A 23,469-nucleotide genomic window follows, 5' to 3' on the forward strand; every position below is an offset into this window, starting at 1 on the left:
CAGCATAGTGGGTGGGTATGAGTGTAGACCCATCAAGCCTGTGTTTGAGTCTCAGCCCTACTGGCTGCATGACTCTGGAGCAAGACATTTACATCTTTATCCCCAGTGTCCTCTCCCGTAAAATGGAGAGAAAGTAGGACTTACCTCATAGGATTATTGGAACGTTTAATGTATAAATCATTTAGCACATCGTGCCTGGCACACAGGCATTCTACAATTCTAGTTTTCTGACATAAAGATAAAAAACCCACAGCTGAGCAATATTACAAATGATGAGTCTGTAAGCTGTGTCAGTTCGTGAGAACATACATACAGCATAGTATTAAGTAGAAGGAAGTTGGAAATAGTTGTCCTTAGTGCACCTGTGCAAGGTAAAAATAAGGGGTACGTCGGTAAACAATGGAAGGAAATCCTCATGGAAACAGTTGAAATGTTATATTATCCTTCTCTCTAAAGTTGTTTGACAGTTTCATACAGACCTAATAAGAAGTGAAATGCTGTGAAAAGTGGCTTTTCTTCTCTTTTTCTATGAAATTGCCCCAGATAAGTAGAGATCACCATTTAGGGTTACAGTTGGTGCTCGAGGGCCCTTGGAAAACCATCCTGCCAAAGTGATGGATCTAGTTGTTTTGTGGCTCATCAGTAGCTCCTTACAAAAAGCTTTTCAAAAGAGAAAGATGTTCCAATCTCTTCTAGTGAAGCTTGCTGAACATCTCTCCTCTGAAAATGTCCCTAATGGCTTTTCTCCAACTCAGCCCCAAGCATTTTAAGAAAAGCCCATAAAGGTAGTCTTACTCCATAAATTAAACAGAAACACTGTTCATCAGACTTTGACTTTTTGCTTCTTGGATTTTAGTGGCAAGAGAGGATGTGTAACTCTACTGCCGTTTGAACAGCACCAGAGAATGAGAGGCTGTGTGCGAAATCGGTGACGGGCACAGCCACCTTCTACGTGAGACTGGAAATGCAGGTTCCCAGGTTTCTGGCTCCTAAGTGAACCATCTTTCCACCCCACCAGGAAGCTTCAGTGTTACTCTACTAGTTATAAGAATAACAACGAGTGTTCAACTGAGTGTTTTTCTAGATGCCAGGTACCATGCTGAGCACTTTACACACATCATTACCCTCTCACAGAAGTTCTATGAAGCAAATAGTCATATTGTCTCCATTTTACAGATGAAGACGTGGAGGCCTGGAAATTTTGGGCAGCTTGCTCAAGGTCACAGTATCAGTAAACGGCCTTCTACTTGGTTATAAAACTTGCAGTCTGAACAGTTATTTCTTAAGGAGTTATGTCTCCTCCTTGACGGTCTTCCCCAAATTACCATGCTGTCTCCTCTCTTCCAAGAAGACATCCCCCTGCCCATGGCTTAGAGAGCACTTTCTCCCCGCGTGGGTGCCTCAGTTAGGCAGTGGTTTGATTGCCTGCTTTATGCCCAACAGTGTGCTAAGATAAAAAGCCTTTGAACTTCCAGCCTTTTCGTTCAGCAAAAATAATGTATTTGAGGAAAGTTGACTGACAGACCAGGTTGTAAAAAACTAAAAGTCCATCCTTTAAAAAGAGACTCCTTTAAAAATAGACCAGAGAGCAAAATATTCTAAACCATAGCATGTGAGTGTACGTGCACTTGTGCACATGTGTGCATGTGTGTGTCTGTCTGTCTGCATAAGGGAAGTGGAAGAGAAATGTTGCCCATTTATTCCACAAAACGCCATCAGAAAAGAGCAATATCATGGCAAGAGGAGCTGATAGCTATTTATTCCCCCAAGGAAGAGCATTTGAAGAGATTCATCAGCATGACATTAGCAATCTTCAAAAACATTTATACATGAATTCTTGAAGACAAGAAAAGGACAAATCAATCAGGCATAGAGCATCTGAAACTATCACATTACACAGTTAAGTCATCGTCCATGAGCACAGTCGTGCTTCCCTCCACTCGGCTTCCTTCCTCGGCTTCCTGATCTTTCACTTGCAAGTGTGAAAACAGTTGGGAATCCAGCAAATCGAGGTGGCCTCACATGTGTTCCTTCAAATTGTTGTGCTGTGTAGGGCAAAAAATGGACAAAGCCCATTTTTAAATCAACATATGCATCCTCTAAAGAGACAGCTCCATCTCTTCCTGTCTGTGGGTGTGGCACCCCCCAGAGAAGGGCCAGGCTGATTGTTCTCTTTTCAAGGGTTAATTCTCCTGTTGTCATTTGCAGAACAGACCAGAACAGCAAATCGCAGGAGATACCCTTCTGTTCCTCTGTGTCAGTAATAGATGCTTCTTTCAGATCAGGGAGTTGGGGTGAGGTGGGAATGAATTAACCAATTAAACTTGAGGAAGGCATAAGTTTAGTCTGAAGCAAACTTAAAATGAAATACCCAACACTCCAGAGTTGTGTCGGGTAGGTTCTTTGGCAATATCTCCAACCTTATTTTTTTAAGATTTAATTTATTTATTCATGAGAGACACAGAAAGAAAGGCAGAGACATAGAGAGGGAGAAGCAGGCTTCCTGTGGGGAGCCCGATGTGGGACTCGATCCCGGGACCCTGGGATCATGACCTGAGCTGAAGGCAGACACTCAACTACTGAATCACCCAGGTGCCCAGGGAATATCCCTGACCTTAAGAATGGCTCTGCTGTAGCCAAGAAAGTGTTCTTTTTCTTTATAGAAACTGCCTTGTGTCCCTAGATCTGGGATATGCTGGTTCTCAGGGTAAAGTCTTGTCCCCCGCAGCACTGTGGGAGGCACCAGAGTTGCACAGGTCTGAGTTCAAACCCTCAATTTATTCTCGGCTTCAAAATTGACTGTGATCCAGAGAGGGAGCATACAGGTGTCAAATTCAGAACTACTTGTTTACATGATAAATTATGGATCTTTGGGGACTGTTGTCAAGGTTTGAGAGAAGTAGAGAGGATTCTCACAGCAACCTTTTAAAGGCTTCATTATATACTTGAGATGTGACAAGGGAAATTCTCCAGCTTCCTCTGAAATTTTGTCTCCTCTTTTGTAAAAACGGGAATAATCTCTTCTGCTTACCACAGAAGAACAAGCTACCAGAACAAGACTTGCTTGCACACAAGGATAATGATCCCTAAATTTTTACCTCAAGTTTTTGAACAGTGCCTGGCACAGAGAAAGTGCAGAAAAATATCACTGTAGAGAGAACAAGTGAATGAAGAAATGAGTCACGTCTATGGATTAATAGGAATAAAATATGAAAAATTCATAAACTCATCCATACTATTGGTAAGCATGCTCTTCTCCAAAAGCAACAAACTCCAGGGGCACTTTTTTTTGACATGGTTCAAAGTCTAGGAAGTACCTCAACTTTTGGTTTGGAGCTTTTTGAGTTATCTAGTTTTTTTAATTCTGTTTTATTGTGGGCAACCCTGTGCCAAACCAAACATGACTTTTCCTGTAAAGACTGGTGGCTCATCAAATATCATTCACCTGAGCTCTAGTCAAATCTCCTTACTGGTGTCCTGGAGGTATTTTCAGTTGTGACAGCTCAGTGAGAGGTTTTATGAAATCACTTCCCCCTCACCATAATCCCAGCAGCCCTCCTCCGGGCTGTGCTTCTAGAAATCAGTTGCCCTCCAAATATCAGTGGGAAGTGGTGCTCTTAGGGGAAAATATTAATGACATGTGAGGTCCTTGTCTCAGGTGTGGTTTCTCTTGAAGGTGAGCAGCAGGATCTACCTGGGTCTTTACATGTGAGACACACCAGTTGGTCTCATGCTTTTTGCCACATCCCTAGGGGAGGTGTTGATCACCATCCAGTTCTGACAATGACCCGGGCCCCGGGTAAGGCTCTGTGCGTAAACGGAGGTATGTTGTACCCACACCCTCTGGAGAACAGACATGAACATAAAGAAATCATCTAGTAATCTAGAAAAGCCCATCTTTAGGGCCACCTGAGCAGGCTAGAGGTGCCAGACCATGGAGAGCAAAGGCCGGAGACTTCTGGAAAGACTTCATGGAAGAAGTGGGTCTTGAATCAGCGGTTGAGAGAAAGGGATCACTCAGCAGGCCAGAGAGGGGTGGGAATCCTGATGGAGGCAGTGACACGGGGTTAGTGAACAGGGCAGTGAGGAGACACGTGTGCAAGGAAAGCACCAGACCAGAGCTGGGAGAGGCAGCGTCTACACCGACCTGGCACAGGGGCCAATGGGGCTCTGCATGGGCCTTGGATGGAGTCCTCAGGCTGCGGAGGCCCTGGGTTTTCTCGGCACCCCTTTCAGCCTCATAGAGTCCTTAAAAATCCAATTAAACAGCAGATGTGAAAGTTATTTGAAAATCCTGAACCACCTCACCACTGCAGGGTGCTCTTAACCTTGCCATTTCGGGAAAGCGTGGCTAGAAAAGCAAGGGGGGCGCCCAACAGAAGGGACAGGAAAAGTCTGGCCAAGGAGCCGTGCTGGTTGACACTGAACTTTGTGAACAAAGACAAGCAATGAAGAGCCCTGGACGGGCCCTCTCGGCTCCTCCCTTCCCTCCGTCTCTCCCTGCCCAGGCCCACCTCGGCCTCCACAAACGTCACTGACACTATCTTGGTGGGAAAGCTCACCTCGAAGAGCGTGACGTGATGTGAACTCGCCCCATTTCAGCCCCACCCTCGCCCTCCCACAAAGCTAAAAACCACCAGATCAATTCACGTGGTCTCTTTTAGAATGTGGCAACCACCGAGCATCTGGAGCAGTGCTGCCTAGCAACAAGAGTGGTGGCGCAGGGACAGTCTGAGTTGATCTTCCAGGTGGCACACATTCCCCACAGAATGGACTTGGGCTCCACTCCACTTGCCTTGTCCGCCCTCCGTCTTCTCCTCTGTGAGCTGAGGACTCCGTGTTCTCTGAACACTTGTCAGAGCCTCTCGAGGGATGTTTCTGTCCCGAGGACAGAGCAGTGGAGAAGCTTCGGGGGCACAGACAAAGCATACGAAGGGGCACACTGACAACCACGTGTCCCATCTAGGGCCAGGGTGACAGTGGTCTACTCATCCAACGATCACCCAGGACGAGCCAAGAGAATTTGTTGATGAGCGACACTGAGCTTCTGTCATCACGGAGCTCACGATCTAGTGGCAAAGTCAGACAAACAGACTGAAGCATGGCAAGTGTCAGGATGCATCAGGGCTGGGATCCGGGGAGACGGAGGCTCCTCTGCACCAGAACGGTGACTTCCATCACGCCTGTCTCGTGCTCCCTGCACTGCCTTGTCATTCTATGTCTTGAATAGCTTCACCAAGCAAGATATGGATACGCTTGATCTTCTATTTTTAGGAACATTACAATGACATTAAGTATATCGAACACGCCCAACCCTCCCAGTTCTAAGATGCCCAAGGAGGGGATGGTCTTCAGCCTCTATGATGACTCAGTGATTATCTGGAACCTTCTCCCATGCCTCCATCCTGGGATTCTCTGTCCTGGTCTATGCTGGCTACTTCTGCATGACAGTGGTTGAGCTCACTTCCAGGACACCGCCCTTCCTCTCTCTTGCTCTGTACCCGCCACTTGGCAGTTTTACACCTTTCACCAGGTGTCCAGATTTTCTTGGGCAAATTCCCTATATCCTAGGGCAAATACCAGGGTATAGACTCAGCCCTGACAGAGAGACAAATTAGTAACCACCTGCTTGGATTGAATTGGAAGAGTTGATGCCCAAAGCCAATGCATCTACGGGGTGGTGATTAGTGGTGTTTAGCAACCATCTACAAGTTTCCTAAGTTCACTATTCATTAGAAAATTTTGTGCTTTTTTTTTCTAACATGATCTTTCTAAACCTTAAGGGTTTGACATCCAAGAATCTTGTGATCAAGCCTAGAGTCTCCATCCCTACCCTTTTGTTTCAGAGATCTCTCCCATCCCTTCCTTGCCTCCGCCGCTCTGGACTCATGGTCCCAATATCTCCCACCTGCCCGTTCCTCCCGTCCTCTGGTCTTTTCCCTGGCCCATCTCTGGACCTTCTCTTGTTCCATTGTGCCTTTCTTGAAGCTCAGGGATAAGAGGTGAGTGTTTGTTATTTGTTTTCAAAGCTCCTCCTGAAGACACCAGCCTCATGCTGGCCATTCTGGTCACATCAACCTCTTGTCAGCTGATGAGCCAAATGATGACCTCTTGGCTTCCTTCTCCTCCTCTGTCCTGTCAGAGACAGACACCCCTCCAAGGCTCTCTGAAAATGACTCCTAGCCAGACAATAGCAATTTTTCCTTGCTGTGCTACTGTTCTCTGCCACAGGTAAGAATCAGGAAGAAGCAAAAACGATTTTGCAGCCAGGAGAATTCTAATCCTTGGCTAAGCATGTTCACATCCCAAATGCATGCAGGGCACGCATCCGGACAAACGAACAACACGGCCGTGGCCGTGGAAACGGAACTGTTCGCAATCTGCTGGCTTCCTCCTAGAGCAGCGGCGAGCAGCTTTCCATCAATGCCACTGCCTCTGATTACACCCCTGCAGCAGAGTTGCTGTGTGCAATTTCCTTCCAGGCTGCGTGAGCCTCGGTCTACGTGAAATGAACTGGACTGCGTTCATCAAAAGAGCTTCAGCAAACTCTGTGAGCCGGGCCATTTCCTAGGTTCCGATCCAAGACTTTTGAGGTTTTGACTAAAAATCCGAACCTAGGCTTTACTTTCTTATGGCCCCAGAGATCCACTAAGGTGTGTGTGTGTGTGTGTGTGTGTGTGCACAAGGACATCTAACTTGGCTCCCGTACCCCATCCCCTCCTCCCCTCTCTGGTATCTCTTTCAGTCTTTCTGTTCGGTTCTGGGTTTTTTTAAGATTTTTTTTTTTTTTAAATTCATGAGAGACACACAGAGAGAGGTAGAGACACAGGCAGAGGGAGAAGCAGGTCCCCTGCAGGGAGCCCGATGCGGGACTCGATCCCTGGATCCTGGGATCAGGCCCTGAGCCCAAGGCAGATGCTCAACCGCTGAGCCCCCCAGGCATTTTTGGGTTTTTTTGTTTGTTTGTTTGTTGGCATCTCTGTTGAGATGTTTGAGCCTCTCCTTCTTTTGCTCCCTTCCCCCTCCTCCCTTTTCTGTCTCTGTCTTTGTCTCCCTCTCCTTTGCCTCACTGCTATCCCGTCTGCCTTGGCCCCCACTTCCTTCTCTCTGTCTTCCCTGTCATCTGTGCGTGCATCTGACCCCACGTCTCCGCTAACTCCACGATGCCCAGGCTGCGCAAACAAGCGAGTTCAGGCCACTTCTGAACCCCCAGGGTGCTGGCCACGTGCTGCTCGCGTGGTCGCTCACTTCCACTCGCTGTGTCCCAGCGCCTCGCCCGAAAGGGCCTCCCCATACTTGATAAGCATCAACGTAAGAAACTTGTTGATACACCAGGTTCGATTAGGCTGACCTGTCACAGCTACAGTGTGACATCTTTGTGACAACACTGCAGACCCCTGGAGTGCTTTCTAAAATACGAAGGATAAAGTGATCAGAGTTTGGGGGACTTAGGGGGGCATTATTTTATTATTTCTTATTTTGATTTGTAGAAAACTGATGGGTTCAGTGTGGTCTAATTTACCTGCTGACTTACAATTAACCAGAACATTTGATTGACCGAATCACCCTTTTCCCCAATTGTGTCACATCCGAGGCACCAAAGAAATAGCTGTATAAATTCCTTGTGCAACATATTGAAAGATGATACAGAAAAGTGTCTAAATGTCTCAGAGTGTCATATTGGAATATGATCCAGAAGTGCGTACAAATGTCAAGAGACCTCAAACGACATTCGTTTCTATCCTTGGGGTTCTGATGGCAGGAGCAGCGAGCTCTGACAAGCTCTGTTTGTGAATCTGCCCCAGCTGCCCCGAGCCTTGCTGTGCCTTGGTTCGAGGAGGGTCACTCACTCCTGTGGCTGTCTCTGCCTGGCCTGCCAGCCTTGGTGCTGCCAGGCCTCCAGCCTCTAAACTGTGTGTGCTTGCCATTTCAGTTTCCCTGAGCCTACATGACCTAAACAACTCTGTCCTGCATGCATTGGGAATGAAAACATATTTTGCACTTGTCTCAGTGGTCATGAATTATTGAATCATAAATCTGAAAGGGACCTCAGAGTTGTCTACTCCAATCTTTCATTTGGCTAATGAGTAGGGTGACCGGTTCGTCCGGACAGTTTCAATTTATGCCTCTTCTTCTGATATAGTTATTAATAGCTCCCCCTTCTACTCTCAAATGTACCCTAATGTGGACGTAAATTATATGATCTCCCTACTAATTCAAGAAGCAACCTAGCTGGGCCAGAACCTGTGCTCAAGAATCCAGTTTTTTTTTTAAATAATTACTCAACTGTGCTCTTTCATTTTAAAGATATTTATTTAGAACAATGCTTCTTAACCAAAATCACCTGGAAAGCTATCCCAAAACACAAAGGACTCTAATAAACTTTTAGGATGAGATCTGGACATATTGTCTTATGTCCAGATGGGAAAAAATTCCCAAGGTGATTTTTTTAAGATTTTATTTATTTGCTTATTTATTTGAGCAAGCAAGAAAGAGAGAGAGAGAAAAGGAGAGCATGTGCACACACTTGTGTGCTCAAGCTGGGGGAGGGGTGAAGGGAGAGAGAATCTCAAGCAGACTCTGTACTGAGCACAGAGCCAGTTTAGGGGCTTGGTCTCACCACCTGAGATCAGACCTGAGCTGAAATGAAGAGTCAAAAGCTTAACAGACTGAGTCACCCAGGCACTCCCCAAGGCAATCCTGATGCACATCTGTGATTCAGAACCACTGTGCAGAAAAAAGAGACAGTTGAGAGAGGCTACTCTAGCACCAAAACCATGTGCCAAAGTGTACTATTTCAGCACTAACAAATTTAACCAACCAACTGCCAGACTCTAATGCTTCATCACTGATAACTCCATTTTGGTTTTTGATGCACCACGTGACTTTGAAATAAGACTTAAAAGAGACCTAAAAAGCTTGGAAGTGACTTCCTTTTGGTGTCCAACTCTAGAAGACACATAAAAAGACTTCTCAGACTCAATGGAGGGCTCCTTTAGTTTGACTTTCTGCTCCCTATTGAACATGCCATACAATCAGAGGTCAAAGAGCTAGACAAGAATAGATTTTCTTCATGCCATACAAGATGAAGAATATAGCCTAAGGATGGCTTTGAGAGAAGCCAAAAACATGGAGCTGATGGCCAGCAACATGTTGCTAATGGCCAGAAGACATTTAGTAAAAGAAGGGAAGGAGTGCTTCTTACATTTAACCGGGAAGAAAGGAACCAGCAGAAATGATTCCAAGGCAGGAAGGAGAAAGTGAAGCACAGCTGGAAACCTACATGAAGGAAGAGCAGTGATTAATCAGTGCTTGAAAGCCATCTGCTCTCCTTGGCTGTGGAGTCCATGCTGGCACCACAGGCTACAGATGCTTCAAAGTGAACTGGGTGCTGGAAAAGAGACAGTGTTTTCCGTTCAATGAAGGTGTAAAGATTCACCTTCTGTAAGACTGGAGCTGGGAAAGGCCATACTCACTTGAGGCAACATCCATAGGATGCCCACTTCCCCAAATCTTGAGTGTTTATAGGTTGACTTCCATTTGTTTTGGGGTTTTGTGCCACATATTGGAATCCTCTGTTTGGACTTATAATTATACATGGAGAAATGACCAAATGTGTTTATCTTTGTTTTCTTTCTGAAACCCCAATTAGAACAACAGTAAAGAAATGGAAAAGAGGGCACTTGATGCAATGAGCACTGGCTGATATATGCAACTGATGAATCACCAAATTCTGCCCTGAAATTAATAATACACTATATGTTAACTAACTTGAATTTAAATAAAACAACAACAACAAAGAAATTGAAGATGAACATTAACCCATAGGCAAAAAGAATAGAAATGAAAGGGTGAAAAAAATCTACAATATTTCTATAAATTGAGGAGAAACAGAAAGCAGATGGGGTACTATGGATTGAATTGTGTCCCCACAAAACGCATATGCTGAAGCATAACTGCATAACTCCCAGTGGGATGGCATTTGGAGATGGGGCCTCTGGGGGGTAATTAAGGTTAAACAAGGTCATAAGACAATGCCTTGATCAGATATGTTCTCATAATAGGAAGAGAGAGACCAGAGATCTCTCTCTTCTCCTCAGTGTGTGCATACAAAGAAGAGGTCATGTGAGTACATGTGATTGTAGCCACATTTAAGCCAGAAAGAAGGTTTTCACTAGAACCTGATCATGATGGTACCTTTATCTTGGACTTCCAGCCTCCAGAGCCATGAGAAATAAATATCTACTGTGTAAGTCTATAGTAGTTTGTTGTGGCAACCTGAGCAGACTGGTCCACGAGGGATTAAGTTAGCTTGGAAGAGGAATGCAGATGTAGAAGGCTACAGGCAGGTTAGTGATGGTGCCTGGTGAACATATGAGCTCTTTGAAAGGGTCAGCATTGAAGTGTTGAACCAATAGGACTCAATCCACCCTGAAGAGTCATGTAACCATGCCTCTGCTCACTCTCCAATGAGAAAATGGAGGATTCTGCTTTGTTTTCTGGAGAAATTCAGCTGAATATTAGTAGCCCAAAGTACAGTTTAGGGCAGGGGAGGCTCAGTGCTGCAATTGTGGTAATTATGGGCCTATATAGCACATGTAAAGACCTCAGTCCTTTGCCTTGGCCCTGCTCCCAGAATGCAGCAGTCAGGGGTATATCCCCCCTTCTACCTCAGAGTGGAATACTCTTCTTTGGAGAACCTGAGGGGCCCCAGAGGAATGATGTCTGCACAGTGGAAAATGAAAATCTAGATGGAAAAAAAAATTCACTTGCTCTCTGACACTCATCAAAGGAGCCTACAATTTGACAAACTCCACCCACATGTACCAAGGTCATCATTTTAGCTCTTCAATGTTGCTGAGAGGTTTTTGTTGTTGTTGTTTCAGAGTGTGGGGGATGGGATGAGGGGCAGAGGGAAAGGGAAAGAGAATCTTAAGCAGACCCTATACCCAGTGTAGAACCTGATGCAGGGCTCTATCTCACTACCCTGAGATCATGACCTGAGCCAAACTCAAGAGTCAGACACTTAACCAACTGAGCCACCAGGTGCCTCCAGCTCTTTGATGGTAAGTAGGAGTGGACAGGCAAGGATTAAGTGAGTAGAATGGAGACAGTTTCAAACACACAGAACGCAAAAACTTTATTTCTCACATACCATTTCCCAAACTCCTGGAGCCTATGCTCTGGCAAAATGAAAGAGAAACTCAACAAATAGAAAGACCCAGGATCTGGAAAGCAAGAGTTGTAACACAGAAAAATGGTGAAGAGAAGTCCTTGGATAAAGACTGTGCATCAAGCCTAGGAAGGAATTAACCCAGATGGAGCCAAAAGATGAAGGAATGTGGAGAAGAGATGTCCTTATGAGGAAAAAAAGAATTTAAGTGGTAAATAATCTGATGTATTTTGACACTTGGGGAAAAAAAATGCCAGGTATTTGAAAGATGTTGAAACATTTGTGGAAAAATAGGGATTAACATATATAAAACTAAACAAAATTAGGTAATTATTAATTACAGGGAAAAAATAGTAATGGCTAGTTCCAAGAGGTGCTCATTGATCCCCACTTCTTTTTCATGCCCCTTGTATAATCTCCTCCTTTCCTCACTAGGAATAATCCTGTGACAACTATGATTTTGTGAAAATAATGGCGAGTGAGTTTGAGATTAAGTTATAAAAGGCCCTGAGACTTTTAGCCTATTCTCTGAAATCACTTGCTCTGCAGGAATCCAGCTTCCATGACACTCAAGCAGCCTAAGAACAAAGAGACAGCCAACAGCCAGCATAGTTTGCCAATCACGAGTGAACCATCACTGAAATACCTCCCCCAGCTCCAGTCAAGCCTTCAGATGACCGCAGTCCCCAGTCAGCACCTTGACTGCAAGTTCATGAGACCCTGAGCCTAAGCTCCTCCTGAATTCCTGACCCACAGAAACTATTTAAGATAATAAATATACATCACTGCTTTAAGGCACTAGATTTTAGGATACGCCTGACCTATGGTTTTGGTACCTGGAAGTGGGGTTGCAGCTATAACAAAAACCTAAAACTTGCAAATACAGATCTAGACTTTAGCTAAAGCTGGAATGACCTTCAGGGGAATGTTAGTGAAAGCCTAGAAGATATTAAAGATATTGTTAGTAGAAGAATGACTGCCCATGAGAAGGATACTGGGGAAAACCTAAAAGAAAGTGGGAGAACTGTTACTGGAAATTGGAGGAAAGACGGCTCATGTTACATCAGAGCAGAAAGTTTAACAATGCTGTTGCCTGTGGCAACATGGAAGAATGGCCCTAATGAAGCATGCAGTCTAGCTCAGGAGTCACATGTGAGACTAGAGAGATAGGCTTTGCTTTGTTTTGCTTAAAACAAAAAGAGATGGTGCTTGATGGTTCAGAAATTCCTAGCATCTCCAGATGGCTAATGATTTTAAAATTATGAAATGGTTCCCAGCAAGGATCAAATCCAGGCAAAGTCAGGAAAACATGGTATAAAATGAATCTGACTGTGTGGTTGTAAAACAACATCAAACAAACAAAAAAGGAGTAAACTTTAGAAATATCTAAGGCCATGCCTCAGAAAACTGTTCAGGAAAACAAGGCCTCCAAGTCAAGTAGGGACTCTGTCTCTCAGTTATGTCTGCAAAATCCCAAGGCAGAAAAGAGCTAATTCCAAAGGAATTTCTGGATGTGGCTTTTGTGTCATGGCATGAATCCTCAGTAAGGTTCACAAAAGACCTATAAAGTTTTTATGAGAATTGTATTGGCAAAAATACCTCCAGCAGCAACTGAAAGAAATAGAAACAGAACAATTTATAAGGAGGGCTTCTCACCTGCAAACAAAGTCTACCTATCATGGAAATGGAAGATTGACTCAGTAGCTAGAAAGAAATGCTCAGGCCAAGAGCCAGGGAGACTTTTTTCCTGGCTTTGAGTCTTGATCAATGAACAGTCAAGTGCATCCCCTCAAGTGCTAAATTTAAGAATTGCTATGGACCATTGATTCCTGTCTCCTCTTCCCTCTCCTTTTGACAGAGGAGATATTATATACCTGCCCCACCAACGTACGTTGGCTGTGTGGGCTGCAGTTAACTTGTCTCTTCAGTTCACAGGTCTTCAGATTGAGAGGAGACGTATTTGAAGAAGTTATTTTCAAGGAACCACCCCTGAGGAGATGCATCTTCCCTGAATCTGATTTCAGCAGTGAGATTCTGGATTTCTAACTGATGGTATGAGACTTTGGGATACCTTGGGAGAGAAGCTAGTGAATTCTGCATGTGGGACAGGCATGAGTTTTTAGGGCTGACATCTTGACTGAGATCTTATGAGAAACCCTAAAGCCATAGCCACCCAGCTAAGCTGTTCTCAAATTTGAGACCCACAGACAAGATAATAAACGCTAACTATTGTTTTATTGCTACATTTTTATGTAATTTGCTTTGTAGCAATTGATAACTAATACAAAAATGAATCACAGTATTTGACTTAGTGGTAAAATTTATGTATTACATTTGTAATAATGTTTTAAAAAACTATAATATAACTGTATTGGAGAAAGGGGGAGATAAACAGGTGGAAATGTAACAGAGCTAAATGCATACCTTCCTTAAAAGAGTCATAGATGCTGTTTTAGTGTTTAAAACTGATGCACTAAGAAATAGCAGAAAATGCATTTTATATAGAAAATATAGGGATAAATAGCAGGTGATTTACCTACAACAGTTAAAAGGACTGGTTTCTATAAATGAAAACTGGAGATGGAGGGGGTGGGACTAGGAACTGATGCACACACGCCCCACCCCACCCCCCAAGGTGATCCTCTTAGTGATATATGATTATTTTAAAAACCAGTGAGCATAATAATTAAATAAAAATAAAATTTGTATTTAGAGAAAGATGGACTCACCCTATATCTCAGAGACTCAGCCATGTTGGTGAAGATGTGGGCTCAGGAGGCAATAAGCACATCAAAAAGTGAAGAGCATTCACTTGAGAGCAGAGCTGCACCTTGCTCCTGAAGTTCCAAAGTGAGCCTGGGAAGGGGGGGCAGAGGGGCAGCTACCAGGCTGCTGGTTGTGGGGAGCACGCAGATGAAAGGAGTCAACCCTTGACCGTAGTCTCTTGCAGTTGCATGGTCTCATCTTTCCAGTGAAGTCCTATCCACCATCATGGCTTCAAGCCACCCTAGCAAGAAGCAAAGGACACTTGTTAGGGAAATAATGCTTTTGAAGAGCAGGCTAAACAAGACCGCTGGGTTGGGAAACCTGCCTTCAAGCCCCCTGATGAACCCTGAGGCCCCAGCGAAGTTGCTCTCTTCCCTGTTCTACAAAACAGGCCGACTTCACCTGATGCCTCTCTCACAGGGCCTCCAAGAGAATGAGATCATAAAGTGAGAAAGCCCTTGTAAACTGTGAAGTGTTGAGTAACGATGGGTCCCCGTACCCTGGCAACTGGACCTCCACCTCCTCCCGGCATGTTGACTAGAGAAAGACAGTGCAGCTTTCTGGACTATGAAGAGAAATGTCCCGTTATACCCATGACCTAGAAAATCTTAAGGGTCAGAATTACCTGGAAAAATTGTGCAGAGCAAGGACACTACCTCTTCGCAGCCAAATGAGACACAAATACAAGGGCTGAGAAAACGAATAAATGAAGGGATTAGGGCCCACATTGGGTTAATGGGCCAACTTAAGCACCTCACCTCACCCTTCACCCTCACCACTTTCTCCAACAGCTCTGGGTGACACCAGCTTTCAGCTTCTCCTGCCTTCTATTCCTTCTGCTACACTTCTGGGATGAGAGGGGTGGTTATCTTTCTTTTTGCTTTTCTTTTTTCCTTTTTTGCTGCAACCTATATCAATTGGGGACTAAGAGCGGACACCATGCTTCTTGTCTTTGGAAGCTCTTCACATGAAAGAATGGAATGTCCTGAGACAGTCCTGACTGGTGCCTGGCATGCAGCCTGCCGGCACAGGTGTCTCTGTAGGCAGGTAGAGTGGGAAGAGGCTCCTCTTCCTGGTGGTTCCTGCGAGGCCCCAAGACTGTCTTGAATTTGTTTCATGAGTGTTGAGACACTTTCTCCATTCCTACAGCTCACGTTGGCATTGTTGCCTCACAGCAGATGTCTGATGCTGCCTGCAACCGTACTTTTGGATAAAAGGAGGCAGGACTCATTAGAGGTGCTTTAACCACCTCGTTGCCAAGACAAGGAGCAGACTGTGCCAAGAGAACCCACAAATTAGCTCATTTAGTTGGGCAGAAGGTGTTAGCCTTCTAGTGTTTCCCAAATTTAGCCTTGAAGTCTTCCTAAAGAGCAAAGCAGCACATTTATAGGCATGAAAACCCTGCAGTATGGCCCTTAGAGCTGGAATTCCATCAGCGATTCTGCACCTGCTATTGAACATGGCCTGCATTTTTCTTTTTTTTTTTTTAACCGAATGGAGGCCTTGGGATTTGGAGGAGAGGGGGAGCAAGGGGGGGTGGAAAAATCCTCTCATTTTGCCACAGAGCACAAACAGCTCTGTGTCTAGGACTGTCAGCTGCTTTCAGGAAAGATGGAATCCTCCACATTCTCACTCCATGTGTGCATTGCTCCTGAATGTTTTAGGGGTTCTCTAGAAGACTAATGTAAAGGCAGAGTCCCGAACATTACACTCACCTATACTAACCAATAAGAAAGGAAGAAAATGAGCTACAACAGATACCATTTCTCAGTGATTAAAACATAAAAACAACCCAGACTTAAGAGGTTGTTAAATCACATCAGGTGAGTATTCTTTTCTGTAGCTTTCCCACTGTGTCATGAGAGTGGTGCTTACAGAAATTTATAACACAGAGTGGTCTCGGGTCTAAAAAGAGAATGATGGTGTTTTGGATAAAAATGAAATGTTTTTGTGATTCGTCCATCGAATGTAGTGTACAATTTTTTAAAAGATTTTATTCATTTGAGAGAGAGTGAGACAGAGAGAGCATAAGCAGGGTGACAGGCAAAAGGAGAAGCAGGCTCCTCGGCGAGCTGGGAGCCCAGTGCAGGGCTCAAGCCCAGGACCTGGAGATTACGACCTGAGCCAAAGGCAGACACCTAACCATCTGAGGTACGCAGGCACCCACCCCTATTGTATACAATTATAAGAAAAAACACGTACCATCTGTGACCTTATAGGGCTCACAGTATCATGATAGTACTCAGACATGGGCTAGATAACCTAGTAGGACTTTTGTAAGACAAATTTAAATGTGCAGTAGCACCTAATAATTACAGTGTCCATGTCCAAGAGAGACCCCAGGGTCTGACCCTGCTTCCTAACTACAGGTCCACTACTTACCAGCTACAAGACTTGGAGCATTTACTTCTCCAAGCCTTAGGCTCTTTATCTATAAGCCTAGAGCTAATCGTACTGACTTTGTAGGGTTGGTCTCAGAATTAAGTGAAATAATGCATGTGGCACACTTTCCACAGCTACTGGAACAGAGGAAGTACTCAGTAAATGGTAGTTCTTGTAGTAATCATTAAAGATTCTTCCAATTCTGAAATGTCTACATCTAGACTATTTTAGTCTCAAAGGTCTAAGTAGAAATACCTTACAAAGAGAGGAGACAATAGCACAGAGCCACCTGGGCCCTGAGGAGGCCATGTTTGGCACATGCATCTGGTGTGGACTCAAAAATTATTGTTTACTCCTTTCAAACCTTGTACAGGAACCGTGTGATACACAAAGGCTTAAAATGCACACTTCCACATGTTGATGGCTCTTTTTCTTCTTTGTCGATTAGAACAAGGGTATGAATCAACAAGTAATGAGATTTATTTGTTTAACTGCTTTTCTTCTATCCCAGCCTGAGCAAATATACATTTGGATCCCATTCGGTTCCTATTCTATGAACTCTGACAGTCCAGCATCTCATTGGCTCATCTCCAAAGAGAACAGTTCTCTTTTCTAATATATTATCTTGCTTGAAAAGTTAACATAGATGATTCATTGTAATAACATATTTTAGCTGAAATAAGAACTTTCACAAATAACCCAGAAAGTAGGTAGGCAGGATATATCAATGACAAACATTTTTGGTGTGACTTGACCTAAAACAATAAATCCTAAATCGCTATTATGAGTGTATACTATTTTACTTTAAATTATGAAATTTTTTTCCATGGATTTACTCAAAAAAGATTTTCTTAAGCATAATCTGCTCAGACTAGGGGGATTTTTTAAAGATTAATTTTTAAGGCACTCGAGATTTGCATAAATCTTTCTTAATGACAAATTTCTGTTCAGCTATTCTGCTTGCCTCTATAATATTTGGATCCATTTCCCTCATGTACATCTTTTGTCTTTCCAGTCATTTTTACAGAGGGTTAGGTAATGAAATCACAAAGAACTTATTCCATTGAAATTTTCCTGAAACATTTGCCATTCTCAGAACAGATTGTTTTATGAGCGTATTTTACCCACTCGCATAAAATAGCAAGACAAATTTTCTTTCAAAAGAAAATAGGTTGCATGCTTCTTTACCTTTGCCTTTCAATTAGAATAGACAATAGCATGTCTCCAAAATACTAGACAAATAGCCCTGTGTGCCGCCTGTATCATTTTGATCATTTTATGGTGACTAACATATGGACTTATATTGATGGGTATATCCACCCAATGTGCACTATTACATGCCTATACCAAGCTCTGTGCTAGTGACAGAGAGTGCAGATAAAGTTAGGAAGACACTGTCTCTGTCCCCAAAAGCTCACAGCCAAGCCAAGGAGAGAGAGCAGAGGGGATGCCACTTGAGCTGAGCCTTGGCGGGAGAATAGAAGTTTGCCATGCAGAGGAGAGACAAAATGATATTCCAAGCTGTGGAACAGGCTTGTCAAAGGTCCAAAAGTACAAAATTACATGATAGGCTCAGGAAATGATGACATCAGTACCCATAACAAGAAGACAGTTGTCATTCCTTAAACGAAGGTGTTCAATTGATGAAAGCGTGGATTGCTAATGCACATTTTGGCCCATTTCCTAATCCTACATCATAGGCCACTTGAGCTCAGGTCTCCGGGTCCCTTAGCACCAGATGGCTGGTTCCTATCACCATCCACAAGACCCCTGGGGGTCACCTTCTTCCAGAAGTCTCCCATGTTCTTAAAGATAGCAGTGACTGACCCACTCTTTAGGCAATGAGTGCAGGATGACTCCAGGGGGAAGAGCATGCACTCTGAAATCAGCCTCCTCTGTGACCTCCAGCAACAGGCTTAGCCTCTTTTTCCTCACCTGTAAAATGAAGGCTAAACATACTAACCTCATAAAGTCATTGCAGAGACTCAAATGTGATAAAGTATGTAAGGATTTAGAGAAGTGGTTGCCCCATAGTCAGTACTCAGTAGGTTTTAGCTATCGTTTATCAATATAATATGCTTCCCCCGAAAAATGCCTCATTATCTGCAAAAAGAAAATTCTAATAAGACTTCCCTGGTTTGCTTCATCTTCTCTAAAGAAGGTCAGAAGCTTGTCTCTGCTGTTTTCAGCCTAATGAGGAGCCTCCACCTTCCAGAAGTTTAAGTGCTTCCCATTTCTCCACATCCTCCCACTATTACCTTTATTTTATCTGACATTTGCTAAAGACAACTTAATACCCTTTTTTCATCTAATCATATGATGTAAATAAAACTCAGTAAGAATGCCATCTGATCTCTCTTCTTTGACCTCTTCCCACAGCTTCTGCACAACCTTCCCCAGAGGTTGTGGCAACCCCAGTAGGCAAATATTTCTGGATGCATAGGGTCACCCCACACGTCTTCCTCATAAGCTGGTTCGCTTTGAAAAAGCCACGCTCATCCCTCCCCTGCTAAGATTCTAAGTTCCGCCCCATAGGTTGAGGCATTCAGCTCCTGAGATTATATCTTTATGTTATGTCCACATTATTCCAAGGCTCTGAGTGTTGGCATGCAGATGTCAAATGCTCCACACACTGCTCTGTGTCGCTCCCTCCTGCTTCAGGGTTGTCCCGTGTGAACTCCCCGACAAAGCCCCTTATTCCTCTGAAGTTGGGAAACTTTATCTCACCCTCCTTTATACTCAGTTTAAAGTCTTCTCAAACAAACTGGCTGTTCTCCAGGCGAACAGGCTCTTCTTCCCTTTCTTGGTGAAATACAACCCATGCCTACCCAAAGAGTCATTAACATATCTTAAACTCTGCTTCATAAATCAAACTTTAAACTTCACAACCTTTGCAAAGCCAATCTTCATCTCACTTCTAAAGTCCCTAAAGAAAAATACTGCCTGTTTTTGGAAGCTGTATTACAGCGATAATAATGTAACAGGTACCACTTATCGGCCCCTACTATATGTCAACTGAAGCACTCCACAAACATCAGTTCATGTAACATTAACAAGAGTCCTTTGAGATAGGCACTATTAATTTTCTCATTTTACAAATAAAGGAAATGGTGCTTGGAGGTTAAGTAATTTGCCCGAGAGCACACCAGGAAGAAGAATTAGAACAAGAATTCAAGCCCAAAACTTTCTTTCTATAAGACGCACACCAATAATCATTAGATACTAACTGTCTTGCCTAAAGATACTTCAGAATACAGAGGTTTCTGAATCTTATGTATGCCAGATTAAATAGTTATCCCAAATTTCTCACCTCTCCCTATATCCACACCCTTGTCATGGCCTCATAATGTTTCAGCATGTTGACTACCACTTGACTTTTGGCTTGGCCATGTGACCTGCTTTGGCTAATAAAACATGGATAGAAACAATATGTGCCCAGGATTAGTTCCTTCTTACCAGCCCAAAGGGAAAATGTGTTCCATGTCTCTCCCCTAGCTTTTGGCAGTTGCCAGCAATTCTCAGAGTTCTTTGGTTGTGACAAAATAGATTCAATCTCCATCTTCATCATCCTGTAGTCTTCTCCCTGTGTGTCTGTGTCCAAATTCCTCTTGTCTTAAGGACATAAGTCATTGGACCAGGATCTACCTCAATCCAGTATAACCTCACTTTAACTTGACTGCATCTGCAAAGACTCGATTTCCAAATAAGGCCACATTCATAGGTAGGAGAGGGGGAGCATTAAGATTTCAATAGATCTCCTGGGGACATAAAATTCAACCTACAACCAGCTTTGAAAGCATGGTTCCTAGTACATCTGCCATCACCGGGGAAAGAGCTCCCCAGATCCCTGCTGCCCTTCAACCCAGGCCCAAGAATCAATACCTGTGGAGCTGCCCCTGCCAGACGGGTCCTCAGCTCAATTCACAATGATTTGAGGTGGTTTACTAGGTAGCATTTTTGCAGCAAAACCTAAACATGCATTGTTTCCTGCCCATTAAAAATAATTAATGAAAAAATACAATGTGGGAAAAGACTCATTTGCAAGAGCAACAAAAGCCAAACGATACCTAGACATATTACCCTCAGCAGACCTTGGTCCTGTGAACTTAAACTTTCTGTTATTTATGCAAAACAGACTATTTTTTAATCTAAAAAATAATTTGGGACCCCACTGGAGGGTCATTGAAGAAACCATGTGAGCCTGTCCACAGATAGCAAGGAGGACAGAAAGAAGGAGAGCAAAAGAGCTTGAGGTATAAAACAAAACATCCCTGCCCTCCAGGTGCTCCTGAACCATTAGATGAGTAATGAGAACTTCTGTGGGTGGGCAGCCCCAGTGGTGCAGCAGTTTAGTGCTGCCTTCAGCCCAGGGCCTGATCCTGGAGACCCAGGATAAAGTCCCACGTCGGGCTTCCTGCATGAAGCCTGCTTCTCCCTCTGCCTGTGTCTCTGCCTCTCTCTCTCTCTCTCTCTCTCTCTGTCTCTCATGAATAAATAAATAAAACATTAAAAAAAAAAAGAACTTCTGTGGGTGAATGGACAAGCAATAGCTTCTTAGAAGTATGTTTATACTTATTTCTTGTTCCTCAAAGGCACTTCTGAAAAAGAACAATAGCTCTAGAGGAGCCTAGCCATTTTACCAATGTGCACATATATCCTTCTAGCAGCCAGACATATGTCAAGGCTCTTCATTTGGATGGGTCATGGGCATTCAAGCTGCACAATACACTTTCCAACCAGAATGACCCTGACTTCCTCATCTCACTCAGTGCCTTCCTCTTGCCACGCATTTCCCAGTCCTGATTACACTCTAGCTTCTCCAAGGAAGATTTTTCACATTGATAATTAGAACTGACGTATTTATGGGGCTCTATTTTTGCACTGGATCATCCCATCTGAGGCCAGTATTTCCTTTTGAAGTCTGGAGCATTTGAACCTTGGAGGAACCGAACAGCTCCCAGAGAACAGAGCCTTGGGGAATAAAACTTGAGACTGATCTCAAGATCATTAGCACTCTTGCCTTCACGTGCAAAGAGTATGTCTCTGGAAAACCTTTGGTGGCAAAAGTCACTAATGATCACATATGAAACCCTAATTAATCAAAGTGTGAATCCAAGTCTGGAAAATCATTTTTCATCTCTATTAGATTTGTGGTTTGCAGAAATGCAGACAATTGTGCTTATTTTCTGCAATGTTGAAGTCTGAGTCACTTGAGCTTCAGGTTCCCGGGTGATTTTGTGTGAGTCATAGTCCCACATGAGGATCTCTAATTCAGTCAACAAAAAGCATTCAAGTATTCATCTTTTGCTACCAATTACTCAATTTCAAAATGATGTGTGCCCACAGTGTTCACTGGATCCGTAGCCCTGCAAAACCCACCTTAGAACAATTTGTTCTCTTAAATGAATAGCTGGAAAAGTTACCTTTTGCTAAGCACAATCTTATTGTTTCTTGGGTAGACAGCTGCCTTGGAAATGCCCTCTGGAGAATCTGCTCCTGGAGGAAAACAGGTGCATTTACAGCACCACTGGGGGATGGATGGCAACAACTAAGGGCATAGGGTGAGCTCTATGATTTGGGGTTGTTTATGAAAGCTCTCTGAACTTCAGTTTCTTCATCTGTAAAGGTGATAATGTTGCCTGCCCATCTTTTCAGGGCGGTTATGAAAATCAGTTCAAGTTAGTAAATGTATAAGCAGTGCCTGCTATGCCCGCCCCTGTAAATAGCTATTTCTGGAAATATAAAGATAAACAAGTGTTACTCCTTGACTCGATGGTCTTTTAATGGAAAAATAAAATAATTTACATAAATGGTTAAAATCCTTACAAGTACGAAGTAGTGGTAGTAGCAATGGTAGCACAACTCAGAAAGTCGAAGGGAATGGTAAGATTCTGAAGCCTACCGCTCTCATTTTCAATGAACTGAAGGCCACAGAGATAAATGACTTCTGCCTGGATGTACAACTTGTAGAATGAAATATTGGTCGTTAAGAAAACTCCAATTTTTAAGCAGATTCCTAGAAACTCAGATAGTAAGAGCTAGTATAGTTGGCTGCCATGTAAACAATTCTATAAGGAGGGTTGAAGATACCTCTTTGCTCTCGTTAACACTGCAGGTAAACGGGCAAGCTTGGAATCAGACTGACCCATTTGGATTCTACTTCTGCCCCTTATTAGCTAGTGACCTTGGGCAAGTTACTTACATTCCCTGTGTCTCGTTTCCTCCTCTGTGACATGAAGATCCCAATAGTACTCGACCCCACAGGATTTCTGTAGAGATTAAATGAATTACCAGGTATAGGGCTTAGAACAGAGTCTGGCACATGACAAGCTCTCAGTAACTGTTACCAATTCAATGGGATTTAAATAAAGTGAAAACTCCCACGGGTGGTTCTCTTTGTGGGAGAGGTGCCTCCTGAAGGGACGATGCAGCAGACACACACACTGGACCCAAGGCGGCAGATGCAGTGAATGTCTCTTAACCCCACAAAATATACCAGAGTTGTGGCCTTTACACTAGTCCTTTCCTCTCCCAAAGGTGTTAGCTGACATCCTGAGCATTTCAGGCATCACGTGCGAGTTCTGCTGGAGAGAAGAAGCCTGTGATGCCGGGACCGCAGCCGACTCTCCTGCACTCGGCCCCCACCAGCAGCCTACTCTGGGTTCAGTGGAGGCAACCGCTGCTTTGCAGAGGAGAGGCAGCCCCTGTTCCTGGACAAAGGCATTGATCACCTTTTCATGAGCATCCTCTGCCCCACTGGATGTGGCCTGAAGGTTGACAGGCGAAGCCTGGAGGGGTTCTTTGGCTCCCACCCTGCTTACACCTGATTATCTGCGGCTCCCTGACCTCGGCGGCTCGGGACAGGCACCTCTGACCCTAGCTCAGGGTCAGCTGGGGACAAGGGGCCATTTCAAGGGCTCACTTGGTTGGCAGGGGTAGAAGCAAAGGCAGAGAAGAGACATAACAGAGCTGTAACCTAGTCCGGGGAGGTGACACGGTTGGAGAAATCAGGTCAGCCCGGAGGGGTGGCCAGCAGGGGACAAGCAGGGTCCGGCAGGCTGCAGGTGGGTGTGCGCCCAGCTTGGCGCCCTGCAGGTGACCTGTCCCCGGAAGGCGGTCTGTCCCATCTCTTCTATTTTTTTTTTGAA

The 23,469-nt window shown here is 44.1% G+C and overlaps 1 long non-coding RNA gene across 1 annotated transcript; it reads right to left on the bottom strand.

Moving 5' to 3' along the window:
• Positions 1 to 1,731: 1,731 nt before the first annotated feature.
• Positions 1,732 to 4,672, bottom strand: LOC140605502 (uncharacterized). Its single transcript, XR_012008153.1, has 2 exons — positions 4,563 to 4,672; positions 1,732 to 2,045 (listed from the first exon to the last, which is right to left on the bottom strand). It is a non-coding gene; the product is annotated as an uncharacterized lncRNA (long non-coding RNA).
• Between the last annotated feature and the right edge of the window lie 18,797 nt (positions 4,673 to 23,469).

This window comes from Canis lupus, chromosome 15, assembly GCF_048164855.1.
Source record: "Canis lupus baileyi chromosome 15, mCanLup2.hap1, whole genome shotgun sequence".
Taxonomy (NCBI): domain Eukaryota; kingdom Metazoa; phylum Chordata; class Mammalia; order Carnivora; family Canidae; genus Canis; species Canis lupus.